Source organism: Mytilus galloprovincialis, chromosome 14 (genome assembly GCF_965363235.1).
Source record: "Mytilus galloprovincialis chromosome 14, xbMytGall1.hap1.1, whole genome shotgun sequence".
Classification (NCBI taxonomy): Eukaryota; Metazoa; Mollusca; class Bivalvia; order Mytilida; family Mytilidae; genus Mytilus; species Mytilus galloprovincialis.
In genome coordinates, this window is record NC_134851.1 from 57604964 (window position 1) to 57625043 (window position 20080).

General features: G+C 31.8%; 1 protein-coding gene and 1 long non-coding RNA gene across 2 annotated transcripts in view; both read left to right on the forward strand.

Annotated features, from left to right (window-relative positions):
• LOC143058120 (uncharacterized) overlaps nt 1–20080 on the forward strand; it is a 183183-nt gene that overhangs the window by 52261 nt on the left and 110842 nt on the right. The gene's annotated exons all lie outside the window — the stretch shown is intronic.
• On the forward strand, nt 13931–18410 carry LOC143058345 (uncharacterized). Its single transcript, XR_012973018.1, has 4 exons — nt 13931–14052; nt 15051–15074; nt 16386–16472; nt 18250–18410. It is a non-coding gene; the product is annotated as an uncharacterized LOC143058345 (long non-coding RNA).

A 20080-nucleotide genomic window follows, 5' to 3' on the forward strand; every position in this document is an offset into this window, starting at 1 on the left:
GTATGTGTATGTCCAAAGTCGGGCGCTTGTATTTCATTGGTTACCGTTCGTTACTGTATATCATATTTGTCTTTCGTTCATTGTTTTGTGAATTAATTCACTCGATTGAACTATTTTACATCAGATACTTTGAGACCTATCATAGCGGACTATTGTAGGTGTACATTTCTTTGCAGTATTTTTTTTATTTTTTATTAAAATGAATAATAAACCTGAATGCTTCAGTGTATCGCCTGTCAACTATTGCTTTCTGATATTTCGTTGATCTTTCATTTTAATTTAGTTGATGATATTTAGACTTTCTATATCATATCAATACACGGAATTAATGTTTTTCTAAACTTATAGAGAAATTCTTCCGTTGAAGTACAGTTGCATTCTTAAACAGCTTTTTGTGGGACCAAATTGATTTTCTATTATGACAACCTATTTTTTATAGTGGTCAAGCGCGTCAGAAATAGTGCAAGGTGATTTGATGCCATAATATCTTAGTAGCATGCATTCGTATCCCGGCTAGGAAAACAACACTTTTATTTGAATTTAGAGTCATTTCTCGCAAATTGATTGGCTGATATTGCCCTCATACATTGCAGTACAGGAATTACCTCCCTTAGAACTAATAGTTCAGTTGCTTTATAGTTCTTATATGTTTTCTCTCATTTATTTCAGTTTTATATAACTATTTAAATATATGTGGTTGATAGTGTCCTAACAATTGAATTATAATACATAAATGTGCAATTGTCCTAATACAGAATTCATCGCGTCTGACCCGATATGAATTGTATTGAACCGAAAAGTTCTCATATATGGACTATTGTACACTGTGTGATTTATAATATAAAGATGATAACTACTTTATCATATAGTCAGATATAAAGATCCTCGTTATAATTAAATGTGATATATTTTAAAAAAAATCAATGGTCTGACTTTTATATCATTGATTTTAAGTAAGTAAACAATTTAATAAATCTTCAATGGTACTACATTGTATAAACGTTAGGTTTTATTGCTTAAATATACATTTCTTCAAACTATCAACGAAGTATGCAGGCACAACTTTATCTTAAACAAACAAGTTTGAACTCTCTTATCTCATTCATTTTACAATTTACTTTAATAATGATATTTCGGTCGTTAGAAACTATAGTATCTGTCACATAGATTTATTCAAAACTGTAAGCCGGGGTATTTGTCTTACCTTTGGTATAATCGTTACTTTACGTACTAGATGACATGGCGTCTAAGGCTTATCTGAAGGGTAATATTTGATTATGAAACTCTTTCTTGTTTTTTTATTGTTATGTGAAGTTATTATTTGTAACCCTAATTGTAGGTACCATTATGTGTTACTGGCATTAGGCCGTGTTCACACCAAACGCCATGTACAGTAAACAATTTACAGTTTACAATTAGTTTAATGTAATGTACACACTGGTTTCCTATTTAATTTGTTCACATCGATACACTTTGTTAAATTTCCTCTTAACTATATTTCATTTAAATGCTTATTACTTAGAAACGAATTCAAATTTCACGGACTTTTCTAGTAGTTTGGGAACGACTATTTGACTGTAATAGAGAGGGAAGAAAAAAAGGGTGGCATGGGGTTGTTTCCTTAAAAAATGTTCTGATCCCTTAATAAATAAACAAAGTATTATTCTAGTCAAGCAGACGGCAAAAACATTTATTCTGAATCCACATTTTCCCCATACCTTATACACGTGTAAAAATAATTTGATTGAAAGCGTTAAAAAAACGTTTGCAAATAAAAAAAGTAACTGATCATGACTTAAAATAAAATACAATAACACACCCTTGAAGTTTAATGGTTGCCCCTATATGAAAACGACTTTTAAGAATTCGCAGTACTCAAAAGATGTCTCAATTAAGCAGTAAAAACATAGCCTGCAGCAGCGTGCTTACTGACACAGAAAACGTATTGAGATGTTAAGGATAACTGCATTTCGATCTTACATAATGTGTCTGCTTGTTTTAAATGGCATTTCTCCTCCACGGAGTATATTTAGTTATATATATATATATATATATATATATATATATATATATATATATATATATATATATATATATATATATATATATATATATATATATATATATAAAAAGAAGATGTGGTATAAATTGCCAATAAGTTATGTTTTTTATGAATATGGTATTTTTTTTTGGTAAATTAGGGTTTCATATAATTGCAACTTCACATAAAAAAGTGTGAGGTAGATTGTTAAATTTGTCTATTATCTCAGATCCGTTAAAATACACTTAGAAATATACCAAAAAGCATTTCCCCCTTCTTTTGCCAAATACTCTTTGGAGATAATATACAAACAAAAGAAAAAGAAACAAACAACAGAAAAGATATAAATGTAGTGATCTTTAACATCTCAATCCCTTTTTTTCGTCTAGAAGCACACTGATGAAACCTACATGTTCTAATGCGTAACAGAGACTTCTTTAGTATTTTTGAAACTACTGCATATCATCAAAATGGCTTTTTTTGTAAATTCCTTTGATGGCACTGATAGGCGATTAGAAATCATAATACATTATAACGTACATCTTCAAATCGACTATCCTTATGCAAATTAAAACGTAAGCTCTGCCAGATCAGTTGAAAAAAAAATGGTAATAATGAACATTTAAATGACATATAATTTACAAGTGTGAACAAATCTTATGTACAAATAGTTACGCACGGTGTACAGATGTGAACAAATTTAATGTGAAACCAGTGTACATTACATTAAACTAATCATAATCATGTTTAATGTACATGGCGTTTGATGTGAACACAGCCTTAGTATTTAAGATAATAATTTTTTTATTAAGTGTGACTTTAATGTCTTAAATGTGTCTTTGTTACACGATTTCCGTTATTCATTTCTGATGCAGCGGTCGTCTATTATTCATTGGTTTAGACTGAGAAAATTACAGAGGCACACTGACTGTGCATTACACTATTATATAGATATTTTACACAATAAGAGTAAACTTATGTCAATGTAACTAAAAAAAATGTTTGCGATTGTAATGATAGATGTGGACATCAAAGTATTAAAAAGAACAGATTATATTATACAAAGGCAACATTAATATACCACTGTTTAAAAGTCATAATTTTATAGAGAGAAAAACAAATCCGGGTTACAAACCTAAACCGAGGGAAACACAACAATAGGAAGAAACAACGGAACAACACAAACAAACTTCAACATACACAGAAACGGATAATTTGATAACAACTGCTATATTCCTAACTTGGTACAGAACGTTTAAAGAAATACAACTAGTTGAACTTGGTTTGATGGCTTTTCAAACCCATCGCAAGAACTCCTAAAATGACTGACAATATCTTTTCAGATGTACCGGTCACTTTAAACCTAATTTAGAATTTAAAAAAAATTTAGATTGTTTAAATAACACGCAGAGTCGACATCCTTATCCGTTAGGTGGCAGGTCGGATTTGATCATATTGAAGCCCCGCAATATGTTTACGTCATAATAAATTTAGCATTTTATGAAACCAATAATATTCTGACCTCTCTCATTTGTTGAAAAAATTTTGTTGAGAATCTGTCCTAAGGAAAAGTTCTGTGAAAAAGTTTTTTTTTAATTTTGTTTATACATAGTTACATCATTTCTGTATACAGGATTATAATAACAATAGAAACATAGAAATAATATGTAAATATATACATAGAAATTAACAACTATAGGTCACCGTACGGCGTTCAACAATGAGCAAAGCCCATACCGCGTAGTCAGCTATAAAGACACGAAATAACAATGTAAAACAATTCAAACGAGAAAACTAACGGCCTTATTTATGGGCTACAGTGTTATTGTTGCGGTCTATTTCTTGAATTGTTTTTAGAAATTTGTCAACAAAATTTGATATATTATTGCTATACGTTCATGTTAATGTATGAATTACCATGTCTTCTTATTGTTATACGATTGCCTGGAATAATTATTTGACCTCTACCTTTTTAAGTAAACAGAAAAAAAACACTATACCGTCAGCATGTACAGGTCAATGTCATATTTTGTCCTTTATGTTGGGTCATAGGGTATATTTACTTGGTTCTTTTATTTTTATTATGTAACACGAGGAGTTTTATGCTTATATTAAAACAAGTTTAAAATTCAGAGGCATGGGAGTGTGATTTTCGATGTTTTTTTTTATTCAAACAAATATTTGTTCCATATAAAAGTAATTTTGTTCTATAGGCACCATTAAGAAAGTCATCCTATCTACTTCTATCATTATTGGCATTTAAAGATTTCTGTCATTGATTTAGGTGAGTGTTACAATAATATGATATAGATTGAGTATACATGAAACAAAATATGGGATAACCCGTAAACTTCAATGAATACGTACATTGATCTATAGTTGTTAATGTGATGTTGTCTCTTGTAAAGAGTTGGCTCATTTGCTATAGTACGTCATCGGCTCAGTCTTTAAGAATAAAAGAATTAATGGTTTGCTGCACAATTAAATAACTTTAGATGCATATTGATGACGAAATTGCGAAAACAACTATAACATGTATTAACATATGACATACAGACTTCAACTATTTCTTGGAAGACTTAGCACATGAAATACCCACTTTAAAAATTTAATTATGATTCTGAGCTGACCATTGTTTGCCCTTTTTTCTAAATGAATCATGATTTGTGGACAAGATGTCAGTATAAATTATAAACTCTTCAATATGTTCCGGACATAGTAAATCATATAATACAACTAGTGTTCGTGGTGGTCAGTTGTTAAGACTTTTTTTTATGATTTTAGCTTGCTCTCTTAATGTTCTTTTGATTTTAATTGTTTTTTACCCTTAATATAGTGAGTTGACAATTAAACAATAGGTAAGAGTGCAGTTCCATTTTTATTCTATAACATATTTGTTTCAGGTCTAATAAATTTTGCCCTGTAGGTGCCATTGGAAAAGATCTCTTAACATATGTCCATACTTGATTTAGGTAAGTGTTGTAAAAAGTCATTTGTATACTTTCAATAAATGAGATAAAATGTGAACGTAGATTAAACTGTATATTTCAAGTGAAATACGAATTTACCGGAAGCTGCTTATTAAACGGTTAATAATATAACATGCAAAACTAGGACGACGTTATGCATATGGTGTATCATGCATTGTATTAGACATTAATAAACCAGTCCATAAGAAAACATATAACCTTATTTAGGTTGCTGGGGCGTCTTCTTCATATTAAATGTTTTAATAATTTGTCAAAATGAAGTTTTGATCATGCTTTTTTCAGAAATATAATAAAAAGCCAGGGTCACTGATTTTTTTTTCAGGTTGTGCAAAACTGTCAGATTATTTATAGTATATTTATGTTCATTTATAGCATGGCAAATCCAATTTTGTGACATAAAAAAACTGCATGATAGAATTTTTGGAATCAATGTAAGAAGATAACTCTTATACCATGCTTTCAGCTAAAAAAGGAAGAAGAAAAAAACGGTGTCATGGAACTGTGTTCTTGTTACATATTTAGATAGGTAAATTCACACTTGAATTTGATGCGACTTTCATACAAGTGAGAGGTTTAGCGCTTTAAAACTAGGTTCAATCCACGTTTTTCCTCATTTGAAAATGCCTGTACCAAGTCAGGAATATGACAGTTGTTGTCTGTTCGTTTGATGTGTTTTATCATTTTATTTTGCCATTTGATTCGGGACTTTCCGTTTTGAATTTCCTCGGAGTTCAGTATTTTTGTGATTTTACTTTTCACAACACTTTCTATAATACAATTGTCTGAACAATTTACTCTTAGTTACTGAACTTCAATATACCATAAAATTGACAAAATGATTGCAGATACATGTATTTCAAACAAAAGTATAAATACTATTGTGAATTCATTGAATGTCTTTAAAACGTATGTTCGTGTATATTTGATTGCATACTTTTTCTTAGGTCACACTTTGACCTTAAGAAAATGTATGTACTGTGTTAAACATTTACATTCATATAGAAAACATAGTTATCAAAGGGATCAGTCTTATAATTTAATACGACAGACGCGCGTTTCGGCTACATAATACTCATCAGTGACACTCAGATCAAAATTGTTAGAAAGCCAAACAAGAACAAAGTCGAAAAGCATTGATGACTCAAAATCCAAAACAAGTGTGCCAAATAAGGCTAAGGTTTTGCAAAGAGTTTAAAAAATCATTATGAAGACTGTGTTTGAACGAAACACGATGTGGGTAAAACTGTTTACGTTATTGAATATGTATTATACAAACAAATATTCCTCGGCTAACTAGTGAGAATTATTAACTTGAAGATGTTTTAAACTGCAGTTAAGGGCTTTTTAATGAATAGATCATTTGTTTTAGGCAAAAAAAATGTTCGTTGTAGATACCTCGGAAAGGTCCATGTTGAACCATCTTGTACCGCTGTCAATTAAAGATTCATTTTTTATTAGGTAAGTGGTTTGATAAATTGATTTACATTTCTTTTCACAATAATTATTTGTACTTTTGATTTGCATTTCTGTGTGACAATTTTTCAACTTTGTTAGGGAAGTGCGGTCAACCTGATCGCATTGAAATTTGCAAATTAATTATTTTACACGGGGAATCTCATTTTTTTTTTAATTTTATAATCTGACCATGAGAGTGTTTATACAAAAAGATAAGCCGGTAATTTCAGCCTCTTTTCCTTTGATTAGATTTTTATTCACCCACTGTTGGTGATCAGATGTTTATGGTTTCCGCCGTCAAATGTATTCCTCACGACTTCAGCTCATCTTCCAAATTAAGAAACCAATATTTTTGTGCAGTAAATCAAAATATTCTCAGCTTGTAGGTTGCATTTCTGTAAATATTGACAGTGCAATTTCCCAGAGGACCTCGTTTTACGGCTTAAACTGTACCACTTTTAAAATGAAGTTTTGAATAAAATCTTATCCTAGAATTGAAAATTGAGGGTGACATGCTTTAAACCAATTTCGACATTTTTTCCAAACAATTTTTTAAATGCCTTTTAAAACATATGTAAACATATGAAAATCATATGTTTTTCATATGTTTACATATGTCATAAAATATATGTTTGCTTACATATGTTTTCATATGTTTCAAAACATGTTTCCTGTGTACCAGTATTTCCATTGATCAAATATATATATTTTTTTTAGCTCAAACAACAAACGAATAAAAAACAATTGCATATTCTCAAGTTGGTAAAGTAGTGTAAAAATAATAGTTTTTTTCATTTTAGTTTCCTGTCATACATGGTGTAATTCTTTCATATCAGAAAGTAAAAGAAGCATAATTCAAAATGAAAACAATATCGACTGACCTATTGGTAATTGCCTTAGTGCCGCTCTTGTACTTTTGATTTTTGCCAAGTTACACGTGTAGTCAAATGCTTATTATTACATGTCTGAAATCAAACAAGGAAGGGTGCAGTTAAAAGGTTTTTCTTTATTCAATCAATTATTTGTTTCAGGTTGAATTAATTGGGTGCTGTCCTCCTACCATCCTGTACCATTGTTCCCTTCATTAATTTAGGTAAGTGTTGTAATTATATGTTATATACTTCAATGAATAGTTTAAATACGAATTTATAGATGGCTGCTCAGGGTTGTTCATAGTAAATTTAAACAAGGCCGTTTTATAAGGACATGACACAGTAGCATGAAATGCATCTAACTTTGTGTAGAAGATGCAAATACCTGTTAGACATATACAATGTGTCCTGGTAACGTGGTTACATACTGAATTGTTACAATAGAAATTACACTTCTATGACTCTAGGGATCAGTCTTAACCTTTGCTATCACTTTGTGTCCTTCTTTTACAAAGATCACTTCCTCTGAAACTCCGCTGAAATAAACTCATCATAGATACCAGGACTAAATTTTGTTTATACGTCAGACGCGCGTTTCGTCTACAACAGACTCATCAGTGACGCTCGAATCCAAAAAAGTAAAAAAAAAGAAAGCCAAATAAAGTACGAAGTTGAAGAGCATTGAGATCCAAAATTACTAAAAGTGTTGCCAAATACAGCCAAGGTTATCTATGTCTGAGGTAGAAAATCCTTAGTATTTCAAAAAATTCAAAATTTGGTAAACAGTTAATTTATAAATATAACAATATCAATGATAATTCATGTCAGCTCAAAAAGTGCTGACTACTGGACTTGTGATACCATCGGGGAAATAAATCGCATCCAGCAGTGGCATCTACCCAGTGGTTGTAAGTAAACTAATCATAGATACCAGGACTACATTTTATATAAACGCCAGACGCGCGTTTCGTCTACAAAAGACTCATAAGTGACGCTCAAATCCAAACAAGTTAAAAACAAAAAGCCAAATGAAGTACGAAGTTGAAGAACATTGAGTTCCCAAATTCCTTAAAGTGTTGCTAAATACAGCTAAGTTCATCTATGCCTGAGGTTGAAACTCCTTGGAAAACATTTAACCAAACATCTGCAACGTTCTATCTTGTTTTAAAAATGTATCCGATGACCCCGGCTATCTAACATTTCCAACGTTGTTAAAAATAGAGCATAGTGACAATCAAATTGTTGTCTATAATCGTGAAAACCACTATAGATACGGAAAATCTGAAAGAGGCAATGCATGTCTAAATTATGAGATCTAAATGTTGATGGCATCAACACTGCCAATCGACTTCTTACATGAGTTTAACATTGGCCTTAAGCAAAGAATTTTTATTTTTGTTTAGATTTCTGAATGAAAATATCGGTAATTAGCCCAACTTGCCCAAAAAGTCCAAGTGGTTTATTCTAATCACTTGGCGTTTGTCGTCCATCGTACTTCGTCTTCTTCACAACTAAGACAAAATTAACCAAACTATAATCATCAATTAGGTATATAGTTTAAAAATGTGCCCGACGACTCGACCTGCCAACCAAGATGGCCGCAATGGGTTACTGTGGATTCATTTATTTTCGTGGGTATCAATTTTCGTGGATTGCTGAAAACTTGCATATTTGTGGATATTTGATTTCGTGGTTTTGCCAATCTCTGTATACAAAGCCTTTTGGAAATATGTTATTCGTTGAACATTTGAATTCGTGGTTCACCTGTACCAACGAAACCCACGAAAATTGGTATCCAACGAATAATAATGAATCCACAGTATAATAAATCATAGGGGTAAAGTGTAGATTTTGGCTTATATCTCTGAAACCATAGTATGTAGAGCAAATCTGTCAAGGATAATAATGTTTATCAGGTCAAGATGTATCTGCCCTGAAATATTGGTACACCTGTTGTTGGGTTGCTGCCCATGAATTGGTAATGTCATGAAAATTTAGCAGCTTTTAGTTATTATCTTCAATTTTTTGTATAAATCTAGCAAAACTGTAAACAGCAAAATTAGATCAATAAATTAGTCAACATGACCAAAAGTGCCAATTGCCCTTTTAAGGAGTTATTGCCCTTTATAAAATAAAATAGCAATAAGTCGTATTTTTTTGTAATCTTTGACAAAAATCTTCTGCATATATAATAAAACTAGGCCTCAACTATCATATGGATATTAAGTTTAAAAAATTGGTCCGATGATCCCGCTTCCGACTAAGATGGCCGACATGACTAAAAAAAGAACTTGGGTGTAAAATGCAGTTGTTTGGTTTATATCCTATTACTTTTACATTTAGATCAAATCTGACAATTTATAATTATGTTATCAAGTTAAGTTCTCTCTGCCCTGATATTTTCAGACGCATCAGACAGCTCTTTGTTGGGTTATCACCCCTGAATTTGTAACTTTAAGGACATTTTGCAGTTTTGGTACTTATCTTAAATACTACAAGTTCACACCCGTGATATCGCGGATCCGTGACTGAATTAAAGTATATAACTATGCCTAAGCCTTATTTTAGTAATTGGTATTGTCATCTGATAAAGTCATGTCGATTATAAGATACACAGTTTTCTCTGCTTTCAAATCTTTCTGCTTGAACCCGTCGACCTGGAACTTATCAATTATTGGAAATATTAATTATTCGGAAAACAAAAGGTCCAGGCTATCCAGGAATGGGGTATTTTTCAATCAACAGCATTGTCCTATATTAGTTATCTTAGAAAGTCTTGCTGATTGCTGAATAAAGCTACAATAGGGAACAATTTGCCAATGATTGAATTTAGTAGTGTCAGCCCTTTGATTATGACCCGTGTATATAGCAAAACCCTAAATACATCGTTTGGTGGTGCGCCTGTCAAATGCGGGACGTACAGATAAGGTAATAGCTAACAGGTGAATATACTATTGGTATCGGTACCGGATTAGACCCCGAACTTGTTAATTATTGGCAATATTAATTATGTGGAAAACAAAAGGGTCTGGAGTGGTGTAATTTTTAATCTACACCATTGTCCTACATAAGTTATATATAGAGTTGAATTCTTTGATTTGTCGTTTTTACCCGATGACGGCTGACAAATTGGACCTCGTAATTTTAGTATTATAGATTATAGATAGATATAAACTGGTAAACGGCAATAATGTTCAAATTAGATAATATGACAGAAATTGTCAATTGACCCCTTAAATAGCAATTTTCCTTTAAAGTAAATTTTTAACGATTTTTCGTAAAATTTTGTAATATTTTACAAAAAATCTTTTCCTCTAGAACTACTTGGCCGAATAGAATCAAAATTTGCCAAAATCATTAGAGTATTTAATTTATAAAAAAAAATGTGTAAAATGATGCCGCCTGACATTTTTGCCAATTATTTTAAAAAACCATAATTGATAGAGAAAATTTTAAACTGCAACATTCATCAGAAGGAAAAGTTCTGTTAACAAGTTTTATTGTTGAAATCGTCAGTTGACTCTTTTTAGAGATGTTGCCCTTTGATTACGATTTGTATCATTTTTTGCGCATTTTTCTTATGTCTTAAAACTTCTAATAGATAGATAGAAACAAAAATAATCAAAAACGATAAGCAAGACAAGATCTGCTAACAGATCAAATGTATTCTCGTATGCATGTGGCGTGGCTCTCTGCTTAAACATTCAGTTATTGTGGCATTGCAAAACGTGTTTGTTGCTCGTCTTTCCTGTTTTATTTTGTGCTTTGTCTATATGCCTTTTTATGTTTACACACATGACTTGCTTCTGTACTTATACATCCCTTCATTGTGTTATTGTACTGTGGCAAATTTATGGTGAACAGCGGTATACTTCTGTTGCCTTTATTTATGCCATTTTGTGCTTCTTTGTTACATATTTGATTTTGATTATAAAACAATTTCACAGGTGAAGAAAATGATTGGGATCCCGCTAACATGTTAAACCTCGCCACATTCTTAATATGTGTGTCTGTCCAAAGCCAGGTGCCTGTAATGCAGTGGTTGTCGTTTCCTTATGTGTTATATTTTGATTTTCGTTCATATTTTGTACATGAATTAAGCCGTTAGTTTGTTCGTTTGAATTGTTATACATTGTCATTTCGGATTGTTGAAGGCCGTAGGTTAAACTATAGTTGTGAATCTCTGTGTCATTTGGTCTCTTGTGGAGAGTTGTCTCATTGGCAATCATTCCACATTTTCTTTTTGAATGATGTATATTTGAGATTTTTACCTATTTTGTCTGTACGTTTTGTTCACGCCTCGTTGTAAATATAATGGAATTGTAAGCGACTGTCAAAAAAGTGAGATTGGTTTAGTTAGCTATAAAGCCAGGTTTAATCTACCATTTTCTACAAATGAAAATGCATGTACCAAGTCAGGAATATCCATTCGTTTGATGTGTTTGAGCTTTTGCTTTTGCCATTTGATCAACGACTCCTCGCTTTGAATTTCATCGGAGTTCAGTTCTTTTGAAAATTTACGTTTTGCTGAAATTTGCAAAAGCTAAATATTCTAATCCGTTTTCAATATTCATTGATATTGGCGAGTGTCCTTTGTTGTTGAAACAAAATATTCTCTGAAATTGACATTAATATTGTCAGAATTCCAAAAGAAACCAATTGTGCCCCTCTTCTTGTCGACTTTTTTCTTTATTATAATGAGTCTGACTTCATACAGGAACGTTTTTGGGAAGAAAGATAAAAAATTGGCAATATCATTTAACTTTACGTTCCGCTATATAGATGATATTATATCACTAAAGAAAACAAAATTTGGTGACTATGTGAACGAATCTATCCCATCGAACCATAAATAAAGGATACTACAGATACAACATTCCAACAGCGCCTGAATAGGGAGTATATATCTCCCAATTGATACGATAGTCCAGGGCTGGTATGTCCTATCATGATTTCCTTGAAAGAGGACTGCTGCTCACAAGAGACAGATATCAAACCATGAACTCTAAATGGTGAGGTGAAGTCATCCATTTGTAAATTTTACGGACGCCATCACTAGTTGGTTGATTTTATGGAATAACCGTTTCACAGATGATATTGGATATTTCCCTTCCCTATTACGAATGTGACCTACCGAATAAGACTATTTACCGGATTTGTAATAACATAAGCTACACGACGGGTGCCACATGTGGAGTATGATCTGCTTACCCTTCCGGAGCACCTGAGAACACCCCCAGTTTTTGGTGTGGTTCAAGTTGCTTAGTCTTTTGGATTCTATGTTATACCATTTGTACTCTTGCTCGTCTGTTTGTCTTTTTTATTTTTTGGCCATGGTGTGGTCAGTTTATTTTCAATCTATGAGTTTGACTCTCCTTCTGGTATCTTTCACGCATATAGAACAAGGTGATTAACACAGGGTCGATAGAGCCTCTAGATAATTTGGTAATGAACGATGACTGGGTAGTCATGTAGCTGGGCGTCTGATTTCGGTTTAATGACAACTAACATACACGTGAGACATATGTCTGTGTTTTACAATTTTTTGTTTTATTATAATCAACTGATTTTTCATATTTAAGAAATTTTCATTGGAAAGGAAAAGTTGTTTTAAGAAACGATAAAATTATAATATGCAGACGACGGAGATGTTGTTCCTCTTTTGTACAAGGTAAGATTGCTTTCATGTTTAAAAAGCTAGCATACAAGATAAATTAAAACACAGTTATTCATGCATATACAAATATTCAGCTTTAAATCTATAGAAAAATAAAAATATACGGTATGATTGCCGATGTACGACTATTAGAGACCACATGACGTAGAATTGTTATACTATTACATGGATGGTAATCTACACACGCAGAACAATTGTTTCTGCAAGAAAAATCGTGAGAGGATTTTCCGGTTGTGATTGTTGAGTGGACTAATTGTCACCGCTTCAAAAGGAATGTACTTTTCTAAATCGCAATTTTCTAATTCAACTGATCAAAATATTGAAAATCAGAAAATGCTATGCTGTGGTAAATACTTAAACGAAATAATACATGTATCATCTACTGTTGTACATGAAGTTAAACTCCTACAAAATCAGTTGGGTCACGAGAAATTGCCGACAAAAGTTATTTTTAATTCTTGAAATGGTTCTATTAACAAACCCATTAGGGCAAATTGCTCTACTCAAGCATAACCGGAAAATGCCCTCACTGTTTTCATTGCACAACCAATTGTTCTACGTGTGTAAATTACCAGCCGTGATTAGAAACTTAGGCCAAGCCTTTACAAATCACCTAAACCTATACCACATAGTAGGAACTAGTTTGTTAAGACACTAACATAACCAAACAAATACCACCAAAACAAAACACCTACACCATAAAAACATATGTATGCTCTCAAGTGCTGTGGAAGTATAAGTAGAACCTTCCTGATTCTCGTGTCAAGTAAAAAATAATGATGACACAATCGAAGAATAATGACAGGATTGTGGATAATCATACTCATGGTAATAAAGTCTTGTTAGTCCTGTTATTCTTCATTAATAGCTTTCAATATATAAGTTTATTTTGTTTATAGATATTATTTACGCTTTCTTAATTATTTGTCAAAGAAATGTTTTGTTTGAATTTCAGGAATACAACAGTTTTAGTCTACAGTAACTTTTGAATTACCATCTCATAACAAGAAAGCGTCAGTAAGTTTTTTATGTCCCATTTATGGGCATTATGTTTTTTGGTCTGTGTTGCCGTGCGTCTGTCCGTCCGTTCGTTCGTTCGTCCATCTGTCCCAATTCAGGTTGAAGTTTTGGTCGAGGTAGTTTTTGATTAAGTTGAAGTCCAATCAACTCGAAACTTAATAGACATGTTTCCTATGCTACGATCTTTCTTATTTTAATGCCAAATTAGAGATTTCCCCAAATTTGCACGGTCCATTGAACATAGCAAATGATAATGCCTAGGGGCCATCTTTGTACTAGGGAAACATTCTTGTAAAAAAATAAATTTGTTCATGTCTTTGTTTACTGTCTGTGAGTAGAAATACGTGGTATGGCAAGCCAGATCAGTATTAATATGAATAGGACAGGAAAACTGGACCCATTAGGACCCATTAGGAATGCGCGAAATAACTATAAATAGAGAAAATGGGCATCTTTCAAATCTAGCCTGGTCAATATTGTTGTACGTAAAATAAAAAATAAAAGATCTAATCTAGTCGGTGTTTTTTTTACATGAAAAAGAAAATTAAACTATTGAAAAAAAAGAAGATGAGATAACCAATGAGACAACTATTCACAAGAGACAAATGATACTGAAACTAACAACTATCGGTCACTGTACGGCCTTAAACAACGAGCAAAGCCGATACCGCACTCTTTCTATTTAGAGACCCAAATAAAACAGAAATACTTTAATTGGCTTTGTTGTGTTAAACTAGTTCCATTCTAGCATTTCCATTTAAGATAGAACTTTGAACTAGACTGAACTCTAATTGGCCGTTTTTTTATGGTTTATATAAATGCTTGAGTTAGGATGAACAAGACGGCAATTTAACAGCACGAAAAAAAAACCTCTAGCAGTGTCACCTTAATCTCAGTTTAAATAAGTAAATAAAAAGTGCATACATGTATCTTTCTGACAAGATCACCAAAACATAACTCCATAACTCTTAGGTGTATTTTTTTTCTATTTGCAGGACATCATGGCAAATTGGAACGAGGTAAGATTGTTCTCCTAAAAAGTCCAGTTGACATCTGACTTATTTTCTATACTGCGTAGAAAGATACATGCAAGGAATATTTTCAGATGAATACAAGAGAAAAATGAATGTAATGTCAATGAGTTTTTATGTGTGATATTCCATGCAATGGTGACTTCAAAAAAAAATAACAATTAATTCTTTCATCTTTGTTTCTTTTTAAAAAATATACTTTTCTTTAAAAATAATTATAAAACAATTTCTTTTTTCATAACGCTCGACTCTAACTCCGACTTCCTTTGTACAGGTATTTTCTTTAGAAAATTGCGGATTTCACCAGGTCTTGTGGCTAGTTTAATCAATCTTTTGTATGATATGATATTTCTATATCCGCAATATTGACAAAATTGGATAAGAATCCCATTCAGACGTGCAAATTATTTGGTTCAAGCTGCCCTGGTCATGCTAATGATACATTTCAAACTGTTAAATAAACCAAACATCATAAACATGATAAACAGACGTCATTAACATAAACTTAAACAAAGAATAATTTCATCATAGAGTTAGTGTCCTTTTTTGTTGTTTCGTTTTTCGTGTGTGATTCGTCATTTGTATTTGTTTGTACTGAATTAAGTAGAAACCAAAATTGTCCTTTTTTGTTGTTTCGTTTTTCGTGTGTGATTCGTCATTTGTATTTGTTTGTACTGAATTAAGTAGAAACCAAAATTGATTTTTTAAATTCTTACCTATTTAAAACTATTTTACTTTTATCAAACATGTTAAAATATTGAATATTTAAATACATTTTTTCACACAAAACTTCAAAAATATATCTTGTATTATAAAAGACCTATTATCCAATGAAAAACCAATGTCATAATTTGAAAACATGCTTACAAATGAAGATATGTAAGTTCATTTTTTTGTGCATTTTAACTATCACATAACATGTTTCATGCATTTGTGTTTGTATTTTTATAGGATTACATTTTTAAATTAATTATCCTTGTGAACATATATTATATTCATCGATTTTTCAAATGTATTTGAATAAAAATAGGTATTTTAAACACTAATTGTTTTCGTTTGCCTAAAAGTATACAAATGATTGTTAGCGTATTGTTTATATTAGGTAGGAGGGCTAATTACTCTGTTTTGTTTGTTTATTTACATAGAAATTGAAACATAATAGAATAAATTGAATCTTTATGCAGCCAATAAAAAATTCAGAAATATGTATAAATTATTCACTGTCGTACATTGTAGATTGATACATTTAGCATACTTTTTTTGTTTTAAAGATTGTGATAAAAAAAAAAATTCTTACAGAAACTTCTTACAGCTGCGCGGAACGGACACTTGGAAGATTTGAAACAATGCATACAATACGGTGCAGATTTAGAATGGAGAAATGTTGTAAGTAAAGAAACAGAAACACACACCTTTAAAGATTTCATACATATAATTCTGGAACTCATAAAAAATACTGAAACAAATTAGTTTAAAGACATTATATAGTTATAAACATCTTTAAAAGATATTAAAGTTCCTGTTAAAATATATAATCTCCGGCGAGAAAAGCAACAACAACAAAAAACATTTTTTAAGATGACAAATTTCCAATTTGTAAAGAAGCTCATGTCTAACATAGTGAAACGTAAGTTAGCTTGTGACGATGTTTTAAAATATAACGATGTTGAATATAGTTTAAAAGAAATACAAAGATTATTTTTATTGATGAATAAACTAGACTAATTCACTCGCAAACATATCATAAAAGTCCATCAGGGGATTGTTCCGGTTAATGAACTAATGAATTCAATAAAAAGGCGTTCAATTTTGTGATTATTCAATGATGGTGAGGCCATGTAAGTTCAAACATCGTAAATCCTGACATCAGAAATTTGCTCCACTATATGGTATAACCCTGAAATCACAAATCAGTGATGATGACATCCTAAATTCACTGTAAATTCATAAACTACCTTTCACGAAACCCTTTAAATGCACACACCACTGATAGGGACATCCTAAAATCAAAAACCCCTTATGTAGACACCTCACATTCAAACACCTTATTTAATAAAGACTTATCAGTTCAGAGATGATAGTTACAGATTGAATTACAACCCCACTGATGGTGAGAACCTTAAAACTCAAATTGATTATGCTGGTGATCTTAATTCATTAACTTCTAATGATGACAACCGGAAATCGTAAATCAGTGATAGTAACGCCCTTAATTGTGACATCCTAAACACACACACATACATGCACACCATTAATGGTCAAACCATTGGTGATAGATATATAGATAATATGTTCTCAAGTTCACAGAGAAAGTACAATATGAATACAAATACAATAGTTGTGGGTGAAAAGATGACATGGTAAATTCGGACAGCCTCACTTAAAACACAATTGATGATTACATCCTAAATCTAAACACCACTGATGGGAAAAGCCTATATTTTCGAATGACACGCTAGATTCATATACCAATGATGATGACATCTTAATTTTTACACCACTAATGATGACACAATGAATTTACACTCCTCTGATGTTGACATCCTTAATTCTTACACTTGGTAAGTGAAACCCTAAAATAACACGCATCTGTTGGCAACTCGCTATATGCAGTCATCTCTGAAGGTGACACCCTATACTCATATTATACAAATAATACAAAAACTACAAAAGTTTTAGACACCGCTGATGTGACACTTACATATATCACACCAATGCTGTTCTGCTCTAAAAAAATCACCACTTATTGTGACACATTAAATTCACTAAAAACCGATGACAACATCCAGAATTTACACACAATTATAAAAGACCCTAAATTCAAACACTTCGCCTTGATTTCATCCAACAATAATGGTGATATTCCTTATTCACACACCACTGATGATGACGCCACCAATTCATCATCATATTTACACACCACTGATTATGAGGCATTCAATTCATCAACCAATAATGGTGATATCGCGAATGCACACACCACTGATAACGACACCCAAAATTCAGACACAACTGATGTCACAGACGACACATTTAATTAATCCAACAATAATTATGATAAGCCTTATTTATTCACTACTGACGATGACACTCTTAAAAGAATGTTTATAATTGTCCACTTGATGACACAAGTTTTGATGTCCGTTTTATATGTATGTTACAGAATGGAAGCACACCATTGTTGCTTGCTGCTGTGAGTGGACACCTGGAGATTCTCCGTCATCTCATTCAACTTGGCTGTGATAAAGAAACTAGGAACAAGGTGGGGATGTATATATATTTATAGTATTCGTTGTCTCATCATCCCCACCTTTTTACACTGATCAACACAAAATTACGTGGTAAACAAGACAGGTTTATCTGACAGAAACCTATAAATAAAACTACGTAGAGCATGTTCAAATTAATCACAATGTATTTTGTGAAACTTCTGATGTTAATTGTTGATAAAGATGATTGGAAAGTTGTTCTAACATTTTTAACAAGATACGATTAATCATCCATATCTAATGTTAAACCTTTTGTCGTTATGCATCAACTGATATCGGTATTTTATTATTCTTTTCTAAAAAATAGTTTAATAGACAACCGTACTGTTAAAATTTAAAGAAATATTGTCTACATTTCAATCGTCAAACTGAATGAGATAATCATGATAATAGACATACTAACAGTTTACAATAGTTTTCTAAAACATATCATATTGCAAACCTCTGATTTTACCTTGAGTTTATTAGAACAAGTTTGAACAGATGATATCAATTATAAAGATCTAATGTTCAACATCTTTAAATGTTTACAAATAAGTGATAGTTGTATAAAAAGTGGTGTTTTAATTCACTTGTCTTGTTGTTGTTTTTTGTTTTCTTTTTAAGATATGAACGTTATGATCATATTGCTGAATCTCACAACAAAACATTTTTTTGTTGTTGAATATAAGTACAAGTGTGATTGGTCATTCTATATAGTTTTTAAATATTTGGTAATCATCTGATTTTACCTATATTTATTTGTTGTTTATGTAGAATATATAATTTACAGATCCCTAACGTCCTCAATTTTCATCTCCTTATGGCGACACCCTAAAATCACGAATCATTGATAATGACGCCCTACATTTTCACCCCAGTGAAACCATTATTTTTACACACCACTGGTGATGCAACTCTTTATATTTACGGATGGTGAGACGCTTTAAAATCACATTCCACTAATGATGAAACCCTTTAAATTCACTAATTGTAATACCAGTTAAATTCACTAATTATAATACCCGTTAAATTCACTAATTGTAATACCCGTTAAATTCACTAATTGTAATACCCGTTAAATTCACACACTAATGATGATGAAACCATAAATTCAAACACCATTGAAAATGACACCCTAAATTTACAAACACTGATGGTAAAACACTTTAAATATACACACCACTGTTGATGAAATCCTTTAAATTCATATACTTGCGATGGTGACACCTTAAATTTATACGCGAATGATGGTGGAACCCTTAATATTCACCCACCACTGATGGTAAAACCCTTTGAACATACACACCCCTGTTGTTGAAACTCATCTACTTGCAATGGTGACACCTTAAATTCATACGGGAATGATGGTTGGACCCTTAATATTTACACACCACTGAAGGTAAAACCATTTAAATGTATATACCACTGATGGTGAAATTCTTTAAATTTACATATTACTGATGGTGACACGCTTTTAATTCACATACCTTTGATGATAAAACCCTTCAACTGATCACACCATTAATTATTAAAACCCGTTAACTTCACATACTAATGATGGTGACACCATAAATGCACACAACACTGATAATGACACCATAAATTCACACACCACTTATGTTTACACCCGAAATTCACACACCACTTATGGACACACCATAAATTCACCCATCACTAATTGTGAAACCATAAATTTACACACCACTGATGGTGAAACCATTGATTTACACGTACCACTGCTGG